This window comes from Brassica oleracea, unplaced genomic scaffold, assembly GCF_000695525.1.
Source record: "Brassica oleracea var. oleracea cultivar TO1000 unplaced genomic scaffold, BOL UnpScaffold00418, whole genome shotgun sequence".
NCBI classification, from domain to species: domain Eukaryota; kingdom Viridiplantae; phylum Streptophyta; class Magnoliopsida; order Brassicales; family Brassicaceae; genus Brassica; species Brassica oleracea.
Window position 1 is genome coordinate 169,346 of NW_013617416.1, and position 11,466 is coordinate 180,811.

General features: G+C 35.6%; 1 long non-coding RNA gene across 1 annotated transcript; it reads left to right on the forward strand.

Annotated features, from left to right (window-relative positions):
* The first annotated feature begins 3,547 nt into the window (after positions 1-3,547).
* LOC106319600 lies at positions 3,548-4,837 on the forward strand. The gene is made up of 2 exons (XR_001265508.1): positions 3,548-4,340; positions 4,427-4,837. It is a non-coding gene; the product is annotated as an uncharacterized LOC106319600 (long non-coding RNA).
* Positions 4,838-11,466: the final 6,629 nt, after the last annotated feature.

The following is an 11,466-nucleotide window of genomic DNA, read 5'->3' on the forward strand; positions in this document are numbered from 1 at the left end:
TCATTTTTTTGCTCTTCGGTTTCTCTTATTTAGGTGGTGTCATTGAAATTGCTGAAGAGTCTCTACTGTCTCAGATACAATCATCAACGATGATGAGATTTTTCAGTGGCTCTGACACAACAACGATATTCGACTCTACCTACCTCCGGTGAGAGTGACGACTCCGGTGGTGATGCTTCATAGCGGCTGTAGCGAAGCTTCTTATGGACGTGGCACGAGAGCAACTGGTTTTGTGGTGAATAACAAACGCGATCACTCGGGACTGTTCTTGTCTCCTTACTTTAGCAGCTAGGTTAGAACGAAGATGAAGATGTTTACGATTGATCTCCACCAAATCCAATTTCTTTTATTTTCACTTTAAGTCATTGATGTTTAGTTATGTTTTTAATTTGACCATAAATTATTGAATATATAGATTTGTCTTCTTTAATTGACTCCAAACTTCTAAATATGCTTTTTTAACCCTTGTTGTATGCAATAATAATGATTAGTGTGTGTTTTCATGTTAGCTTGGACTAATTATTGGTTATTATTATACACATGTGCACTACTATTTTAATGTACACATATAGATTAGAATACCTATTGTACACATGTACACTTCTGTACCTATTATACACATGTACACTTCTGTACTTATTGTACACATGCTCTACCATATTTTGTCATATACATGTACACGATCTAAAAAGATAATGAATTTTTGACTCAATATAATGTCTATTTATTTCATTATACTCTTCTTACAAAGCTTCCATCTTTAAAACAAGATTGTACTAAAGTGTTTTTGGCTTCTTCGCGTTATATATATATATATATATACTATGATACTAATCAAGCTTTCACAAAGATTTTCCTATGGTGTCCATAAAGCTGGGAGACCAAACAAGTAAATATACACATATGCCATCAAGGAAAACTTTGGTCAAACTAAGCATTTAAAATGGTTATATGTCCATACCAAAAATAATATTGGATCCGCCCCACATTTGAATGTGTAATGAGAAGGAAAATATATTTCTTCATTGGTCTGTGAAATTTGTAAAAATGGTAGTGAACGAAAAAAAAACATATGTAACAAGTTCATAACATCGATAATAGAATATTTCAAATGATGTACATAAGATTTATATAATAAAGATAAAAATTTGCATAACATATATGGAATAATTTAGAAATTTAATTGTGATATTCAAATTACAAAACTTAAAAGAGAAATATACACAAAAGTTACAGTAATTTTCTTATTTGAAGGTTTTAAGATCAAACTAGACTAAATATGAGAGTTGAATCCATATATTAAAATAATAAAGATGTATTTACTTTTCATTTACGCTTTGGTCTTTTCCATTTTAAATAGATTTGTTCAAAAGCATTAATAACAAATCAAAATACTCATATTTCATTTTAAAATATTTTTATCGATAATAACGTATTTCAAAAAAGATAATAGCGTGTTTTGGCTGTCATTCACAGCTAAAATGAGCGGTGGGAATCAATAAACGTGACGATGGTTATTTATAACTCTAAGATACATCGTGGTTTAAAGAGTCACCGCATTCTTGTGTAGACCTGGGCATTTGGGGGCTCCATCGAATTCAGTACGGTTGATTTAGATTTTCAGATTTTCGGTATTATGCTTATAATTCTCATTTGGGTTTTATTAATTTTCAGATCGGATTCAATTTGGTTTAGATCAGATTATAACCAATGTCTTAAATCTAACTGTCAACACTATGCTGAAAGAAAGAAGGTTCAAATGGCTACTGCTGAGTTTTATGGTTATGCTTCAATCTGGTGGACTCAATTGGTGTCATCTAGGAGACACTATGTCGTCTAGGAGACACTATGGAAAAGAACCAGTTACAACCTGGGTTAAATTAAGGGCTTTGATGCGTCATAAGTATGTTCCAAGACAGTACAACAAGGAAGTGCTTCGAAAACAGTCTGAAACAAAGCCATGCTCTGCAAACTCAGTTCAGAAACAACAAGTCAGTATAAGATCAATTCCAGCCAGTGTTATTGGTTTACCTAGCAAAACAACAAGCTGGTTCAGTGAGGAGGACATAAAGAAGCTGTCTCAAGTGGTGGTGGATGTGGAAAAGCAACTCAAAAGGACCAACACAGCACGTCCATCCATTGAAACACAGCACCAGACATTCTAGTCTACAACACTTTCTTTGACATGATAACACACTTGTCTTGTCCAAAACCAGAACTCAAAAATGTAGAACTAGAGTCAGCTGCACCAATTCAAGAAGTCCAAACCGAAACATCTATGGAGAAGGAAAATTCTGAGACAGGACAAGAGTGTTCTCTTTTCTTACCTCAGTCTGAATTTAATTTTAATAATTTGTCCAGCCGCCAGCTTTGACATAGGAGCAGTCCGAGGATCATATCTCAGCAACCAGAAGGAATTAAGCAACAAACTTGACTTCCATGGAAACTTAACTCATCAGGGGCTCACAGTGAATTGGAATCATGTCCAAAGCTTCTCAGGAGAAAGAGTTATGGGCTCTACAAGTCAGGTGAACCTGTGTTTGCTTTGTTTGAATTTTTCTGAGTTTGTAACATCTCAATCCTATCTATGGCGACCAGGTGAGCATGCTAAGGTAACTAATCATGTTTTCAAGAATTCTATTTAGATCAAACATAAGCCATCGGAAACATATCCAGACCAGCTACGGATAGGTCCGAGTATGACGATTAGAACACGGACTAACCAAGCTCGGTCATTATGCAACTATATGTGAACCTGGAGAGACATCAGGACATCACTTGCTTTATCATCATCACAGAAGCACCTCCAGATGCAGCCTACAATCCAAAACCGAGCAGAAACAAATTTGGGATAAGACTCTTACTTTATGACAACTTCGCATGTGCTAACTTGTTTTGTTTCAGTGTGTGTGAATCGGGTTTGGGGAATGCATCAGGAGTATGAAGAGCCCAATGTATCAGTTCCTTCTACCAAACAAATCCAGTCAGCAACAATGCCTATCAAAGAGGCTTGCAAGGTAAGTGTAATCTGATTATCAACGTTAATGTTACTGACTTGGCTACTTTTGTTGCAGATGAGCTAGATTTGATGACAAATCCTTTTCAAGAGGGAGGGGATGATATGATCATGGACCAGCCAAACAAAGAAGATAATGAGAGCATGGATGATCCAGCTGATGGAGGAGCTCTAGCCATATCTGAAGGTCCAATGCTAGAGCCAGAAACAAGCAACTCAAAGAAGACATTGGAGGATTACTTAAGACATCACTGAAGCAAGAAGAGAGTCTTGGAAGAAGCTTGATCAACCAAGACACACTTGCCATAATTCAAGTCATCTCAGCTCCAAGATAGACATCAAATGAGCAAGTAACATATGTGTACTCTTTTTCCCTATCTTTGGTTTTGTCCCACTGGGTTTTCCAAAGATAGGTTTTTAATGAGGCCATATGTTGCTTTCCTATCACTCATTTGATGATCTCAGTTCAAGACTTTATTTTAATTAATTATATTTGTTAACATGAAGCAGAATTAGGCTGCTAGACTTGAGAATTAAGCTGCCAGACTTGAGAACCCTTATAAGGTTTTATAAGGTTTTTATAAGGTTTTATAAGGTTTATTTTTAAGGCCCATTTAGAGACCAAGGAGCCTGTTCCTTGCCTTCTCTATAAATATGTGTCTGAAAACCCTAATAGAACTATCCAATCTTTTATTTTCAGACTCTTGTCTCTCTCTGACGGCTGCAAGTCTTCTTGTAGATCTGAGTGTTCTTGAGTCTTTGTTAGTGTGTCATATCTAACAAAACCACAAGAGTGATTGTCTTGGTGTGTCATATCCAAGGGATTCACTTAGGAGTATCAAGGAGACCTCTCACATCTCTTTGTGTCACCATTCATTCCACAAACCTTGAAGCAGATTGAGTCTTTGATTCTCTGTTTGCAAGGATCTATCCCATTCCAACCAGAGAAGCATCCTAGGAGTGTATTATTTGTCATTAACACAGCCGTTTGATCACTTTACTACCTTTTATTTTGGACAGCCCAGATTATTTGTCATTTAAGCTTATTTCTTATTTTCTTAGTCATTTTTTTATCGTTATCTTCCTCCTCCCAAATTCCCTTTTTTTGTAAATTGGATTTGATTCTTCAGAAACAAATTTCAGAGAAATTTTCTTCAATTATTGTCTTTGTTATCTGGTTTTCCTTTTCTTCTGATTATGAACGACCAACAACAACACTTTCATTGGGATAATGTTTATCAAGCACCAACAAATAAACGATCCTGTTTTACTAAGAGAAGAAAATCATATTTGGCAATTTCAATGTATTTCTATAACAAATTAGGTGATATTTTAGTCATTTTTTTGCTCTTCGGTTTCTCTTATTTAGGTGGTGTCATTGAAATTGCTGAAGAGTCTCTACTGTCTCAGATACAATCATCAACGATGATGAGATTTTTCAGTGGCTCTGACACAACAACGATATTCGACTCTACCTACCTCCGGTGAGAGTGACGACTCCGGTGGTGATGCTTCATAGCGGCTGTAGCGAAGCTTCTTATGGACGTGGCACGAGAGCAACTGGTTTTGTGGTGAATAACAAACGCGATCACTCGGGACTGTTCTTGTCTCCTTACTTTAGCAGCTAGGTTAGAACGAAGATGAAGATGTTTACGATTGATCTCCACCAAATCCAATTTCTTTTATTTTCACTTTAAGTCATTGATGTTTAGTTATGTTTTTAATTTGACCATAAATTATTGAATATATAGATTTGTCTTCTTTAATTGACTCCAAACTTCTAAATATGCTTTTTTAACCCTTGTTGTATGCAATAATAATGATTAGTGTGTGTTTTCATGTTAGCTTGGACTAATTATTGGTTATTATTATACACATGTGCACTACTATTTTAATGTACACATATAGATTAGAATACCTATTGTACACATGTACACTTCTGTACCTATTATACACATGTACACTTCTGTACTTATTGTACACATGCTCTACCATATTTTGTCATATACATGTACACGATCTAAAAAGATAATGAATTTTTGACTCAATATAATGTCTATTTATTTCATTATACTCTTCTTACAAAGCTTCCATCTTTAAAACAAGATTGTACTAAAGTGTTTTTGGCTTCTTCGCGTTATATATATATATATATATACTATGATACTAATCAAGCTTTCACAAAGATTTTCCTATGGTGTCCATAAAGCTGGGAGACCAAACAAGTAAATATACACATATGCCATCAAGGAAAACTTTGGTCAAACTAAGCATTTAAAATGGTTATATGTCCATACCAAAAATAATATTGGATCCGCCCCACATTTGAATGTGTAATGAGAAGGAAAATATATTTCTTCATTGGTCTGTGAAATTTGTAAAAATGGTAGTGAACGAAAAAAAAACATATGTAACAAGTTCATAACATCGATAATAGAATATTTCAAATGATGTACATAAGATTTATATAATAAAGATAAAAATTTGCATAACATATATGGAATAATTTAGAAATTTAATTGTGATATTCAAATTACAAAACTTAAAAGAGAAATATACACAAAAGTTACAGTAATTTTCTTATTTGAAGGTTTTAAGATCAAACTAGACTAAATATGAGAGTTGAATCCATATATTAAAATAATAAAGATGTATTTACTTTTCATTTACGCTTTGGTCTTTTCCATTTTAAATAGATTTGTTCAAAAGCATTAATAACAAATCAAAATACTCATATTTCATTTTAAAATATTTTTATCGATAATAACGTATTTCAAAAAAGATAATAGCGTGTTTTGGCTGTCATTCACAGCTAAAATGAGCGGTGGGAATCAATAAACGTGACGATGGTTATTTATAACTCTAAGATACATCGTGGTTTAAAGAGTCACCGCATTCTTGTGTAGACCTGGGCATTTGGGGGCTCCATCGAATTCAGTACGGTTGATTTAGATTTTCAGATTTTCGGTATTATGCTTATAATTCTCATTTGGGTTTTATTAATTTTCAGATCGGATTCAATTTGGTTTAGATCAGATTATAACCAATGTCTTAAATAATAACATATTTAACTAATTTCCTATATTTTTGGATCCTATTTCGGATTTTGATTTGGTTTGGATTGTACCCAATCAAACTCTTAAGTGCCGTTAGGATATTTTTGTATAATGCTTCAGATGCGATTTCATTTTTTTGGCTTCAGATTAAAGTCAGGGTTTCGGTTTGGGATAAAATCCCCACACTTATTCTTGTGTAGGCTTAAGAGTTAAGATAACCGTGATTGTTTACCAGTTAAGTCATTTGACAATAATATTATTTTCTATTACCACGTTCTTGCTGATTCGGAAAAGATAAACAATCTCAAAAGCTAAAGTTGTGACTGAATCTCACTTATTATGTTTAGATTTGGATGAAAAATATAAAAGCTGCTGTTTAGTCATTTATAAACATTTCGATCCGAAGTTCCATCAACCTGAGGCGCTAACCAAACATGTGGCCATATTGAACTTGCGCCTCTAGCCAAACATGCAGCTGAAGCCAACTTGCAGCTACAATCAAGTTATGGCTCTAACCAAATATACGGGTGTAGCCAAATTTGTGGCCGTATCCAATCTGCGATCCGTCGGTCCACCATAGCACGTAGCAAAACTTCGACCTGAAGGTTCATCACATAATAAAATTCACTTAACCATTTTGCTTAATTAACACATTTTAGTTATTCTTTTCTTTAAACGCATACTACATTTCATCACTTAGGTACTTCAAATTAAATGATCACTTTCACACAAACATCCTAACATAATTCAGTTATCAATCCACCAAATGTATCATGCATTTCCTAAGAATACGAATAACATCTTTCGATTCTTGAAGATTTCCTTTATAAGAATGAAGAACAAAATTTCTATAAACGATTTACATAACGCATAATCTTAATCCTACTGAATAAAAATGGCAAAACAATACTTATCAAACTGCTATAAATTACATCATCACCTCGATTGATCTTAAAAATCGAAAACTCTGGATTTTGTTATGTTTTCCGGCGAAAATTCATGTGATCCTTCTTTCTCGATCCTCCTTTGTCAAAATCTGTCTCTAGAATTTCCTCTTGCTTTGATTGGTTGTGTGAAAAATGAGATCCAAGATCCCTTTTTATAGGATTTTTGGATTTCTTCATCAAATTTGAATCCTAATACTAGTTTCGTTATTTGACTTGGTCAAAGATTACCATCAATGTTCGATTTTCTTTGCAATACTTTTTTTTTTAATATGATTCTTCCAGATGAGACATTCCTTTCTTATAATCCCACAACAATGGCGAGTAAAACTTGCTATACTTGGAATCTGCGTTATCCAAACAGCCAACCTTTCCTTAAATGTCTTTGCAGGTTATCTCTTTTCTTGCATATGCGCTGGTAATTCCATGATCGGTTTATCATCACTCAGCATGATCCGGAAACGTTCCAAGTGTATTTGATAATTAGTCAAAATCCAAATTATCATCAGAACCTTCACTATTACAAGTTTTTCCATACTTAGAGAAATGAATTTCTTGCAGAATAATTTTTTTATGAACTAGGGGATTGTCTGCGTTTCGCACGGAATATTGTTTTATTGTTCTTAAATACGATTTTATGATGATGTGATTATGTGGTCAGTATTTATTTTTGAATAGCATTATTTGATGTTTTATTATGTTATGTAGTAATAGGTAATAAGTTAATATATTATGTGTTTGTCTTTTTAATAATATATTGTTGTATATATAATACTGAATTTCAATAACTTTGTTTTTAGTCATTTGTTGATTCTAAGATTAACGGCGTCATAATTATATTTTAATTTTTCACATTTTGTATTATCTTTTTAGGTGTTTTTTGCACTCTCCCCCATTTTTTGACTTGAGCCATCACCATCTATGTATTTCGTTTACCTCTTCGGTGTGCAGTGCTTCTCACCACCACCGGGAAAATACTCACCTTCATGCTCTTGTTTTTCCTCACCTTCTTTTTTTTGTGAGATTATCTGATATATTTTTATAGATCATGCATATTAGTTCTATGTTGTGCGGTTGTTTCTTACGGCGTTGTATGTTATTTCGGTCAATATTGGTCTTCTTTTTCCTTAGGTTTTAGCTAAGGTTAGAAACTACATCTCGTTGGACTGGGTCACAGTTTAGTTGTCATTGATGTTGGTTTTCTCGTCGCTGGTTTACCGTCAATAGTCTCTGCTCGTCTTAGTTTTCAAGATCGGGTTTTTGGTGATCTGACTTCTATGCTCCTTTTCATAGCTCGAGGATGGCTCCACGGTTTGTTGATTTTATTTTGTCTCTTTTTTTCTTTTTTTTCTCTCATCTCGTTACATCTTTTATCGCTGATCACGTCTCTTGTGGCTCTCTCTTTCGCCATATTTGCTACTTCAGGTTTGGATAGTGTTTTTCTCTGTGTATGCTTTGTGCGCTTGGAAATTATTTATGGTTGATATACCATGGATTTCACCCATTATTAACTATGGTATATAGGTGTTTTAAGATATCTTTACTACGATATAGAGTCTATTTAGAGTGTTTACAGGTTCAGGGACGATTTGGAGGAAAGTGGTGATTTTGGTGTCTTTTGGAGGTTTTTGAGTGTAGAGCTGCACAGACGTGTCAGAATTTTAGATATGGATGGAGACCGTCCAACGGTGCGATTGAGCCCATCTTTTCATACAATATAGAGCTTTGAGTAATCGAATGATTGACGTGGAAGCAGTGGCTCTGGGGAAAACGGTTTATTTGACTTTTGTGTATGGGGATCCAGTCAAAGATTTGAGGGAACAAGTGTGGGAACGCTTAACTAGATATGGACTTTCAAGATCGGAACCGTGGTTCATTATTGGCGATTTGAATGAGATTACAGGAAATCATGAAAAAGAGGGTGGATCTCTCAGGAGTGCGGATTCATTTGTCCCTTTTAACAATATGATTAGGAATAGTGGATTAGTGGAGTTCCCGGCTAAGGGAAACAAATTGTCATGGCAAGGGAGAAGAGGTAAAGGAAAATGGGCAGTAATGGTAAGATGTCGCGTAGACCGTGCACTAGCAAATGAGGAATGACATACTTTATTTCCATGTTCTCATACTGAAGATTTAGGGATGGTGGCATCTGATCATCGACCTCTGGTGGCTTTTTTCGATGATAAAGTTATACGGAGAAAAGGCCAATTTAGATTTGATAAGAGATGGGTTGGCCAAGACGGTATAATGGAATCAATAACAATGGGTTGGTCGGAATATAATGAAGGCACCAGAAATGGTATAGTGGAAAAGATTAGTAATTGTCGTCACCAAATAGCAAAATGGCGGAAAAATAATCCACCTTATGGAAAGGAAAAAATTTCAGATTTACAGAAGGCCCTTGAAGAGGTACAAACTGATGATACTAGGTCTCAGGAGGACATACCGGAAGTATCCAGGAAGCTATAAGAGGCATATAAGGATGAAGAGGAGTATTGGCACCAAAAAAGCAGAAATATGTGGTATTCATCTGGGGATCTTAATACAAAATTTTACCACGCTTTGACTAAGCAACGAAGAGTACGTAATAGGATTGTAGGACTACATGATGCAGCCAGAAATTGGGTTACAGGGATAATGGAGTCGAAAAAGTAGCAGTAGACTATTTTGAAGAACTCTTTAGTACCACATCTCCATCGGAGTTTGACGATTTTTTCTCGGAAATAACACCGGGGATTACTCCTCAGATAAATCGATGGTTATTGAGAATGGCGACTGAGGATGAGGTCAGAGAGGCTCTATTTATGATGCATCCAGAGAAAGCACCATGACCGGACGGTACGACAGCTCTTTTCTTTCAACATTCATGGCTTATTATTAAGAATGATTTGGTAGAGATGGTGAATAATTTTCTGGTCTCGGGAGAAATGGATGCAAGGTTAAACATTACTAATATATGTATGATTCCAAAGACAGAAAGGCCTACAAGGATGATAGAGTTGCGACCAATCAGTTTATGTAATGTGGGGTATAAAATAATATCGAAGGTTTTGTGTCAACGGTTGAAAATCTATTTACCCTCTCTCGTCTCGGAGACTCAATCGGCATTTGTGGCAGGGCGTTTGATCTCTGATAATATTCTTATAGCTCAGGAAATGTTTCATGGATTAAGGACAAATAAAGCATGTCAAGGAAAGTATATGGCAGTTAAAACGGATATAAATAAAGCGTACGATAGGATATAATGAGAATTTATTAAAGCTTTACTACAGAAGATGGGTTTTCATCAGCATTGGATTAAATTAATGATGGAGTGCATATCCTCGGTTCAATATAGGATTCTCCTAAATGGACAACCACAAGGGCTCATTGTACCACAAAGAGGTTTACGACAAGGAGATCCGTTGTCCCCTTATTTATTTATTATGTGTACTGAGGCATTGATTGCAAATATCAGGAAGGCGGAGAGAGGGAAACAATCAACAGGAATTAAAGTAGCCAGAGCATGTCCATCGATTTCACATCTATTTTTTGCGGATGATAGTTTGTTCTTCTGCAAAGCTCAAACGGAAGAATGTCACACTATTTTCAGGATTTTAAAGGAGTACGAGGTGGTTTCAGGGCAACTGATAAATTTTGAAAAGTCTTCGATTCAATTTGGACATAAGATTGAAGAATCGGCCAGGCAGGAGTTAAGAGATATTTTGGGTATTCAGAATTTGGGGGGAATGGGATCTTATCTAGGATTACCGGAAAATCTTGGCGGTTCGAAGATTCAAGTTTTCAGCTTTGTGCAGGATCGTCTAAATAATAGGGTCAATGGTTGGACTTTTAAGTTTTCACAAAAGGAGGGAAGGAAGTGATTATTAAATCAGTGATTACGTCGAACCATACGATGTCATGTTATTGCTTACCTAAGGCAACCACAAAAAAATTGACGAGTGCTGTAGCACAATTCTGGTGGAGTCCTGGGGGTAGTTCAAGAGGACTGCATTGGAAATCTTGGGACAAAGTATCCGTCAGTAAGGAAGACGGGGGCTTAGGTTTTAAGGATATAACTGATTTCAATACTGCAATGCTTGGTAAGCAGTTATGGAGGCTGATAGAAAAGCCAAACACTTTATTCTCTCGAGTTTTCAAGGGAAGGTATTATAGGCATGCCTCACCTCTTGAACCGATCCGCTCATATTCTCCGTCATATGGCTGGAGGAGTATTGTATCTGCTAGATCTCTGGTAAGCAAAGGACTAATCAAACGGGTGGGCGCAATGATTGGTAAGCAGTTATGGAGGCTGATAGAAAAGCCAAACACTTTATTCTCTCGAGTTTTCAAGGGGAGGTATTATAGGCATGCCTCACCTCTTGAACCGATCCGTTCATACTCTCCGTCATATGGCTGGAGGAGTATTGTATCTGCTAGATCTCTGGTAAGCAAAGGACTAATCAAACGG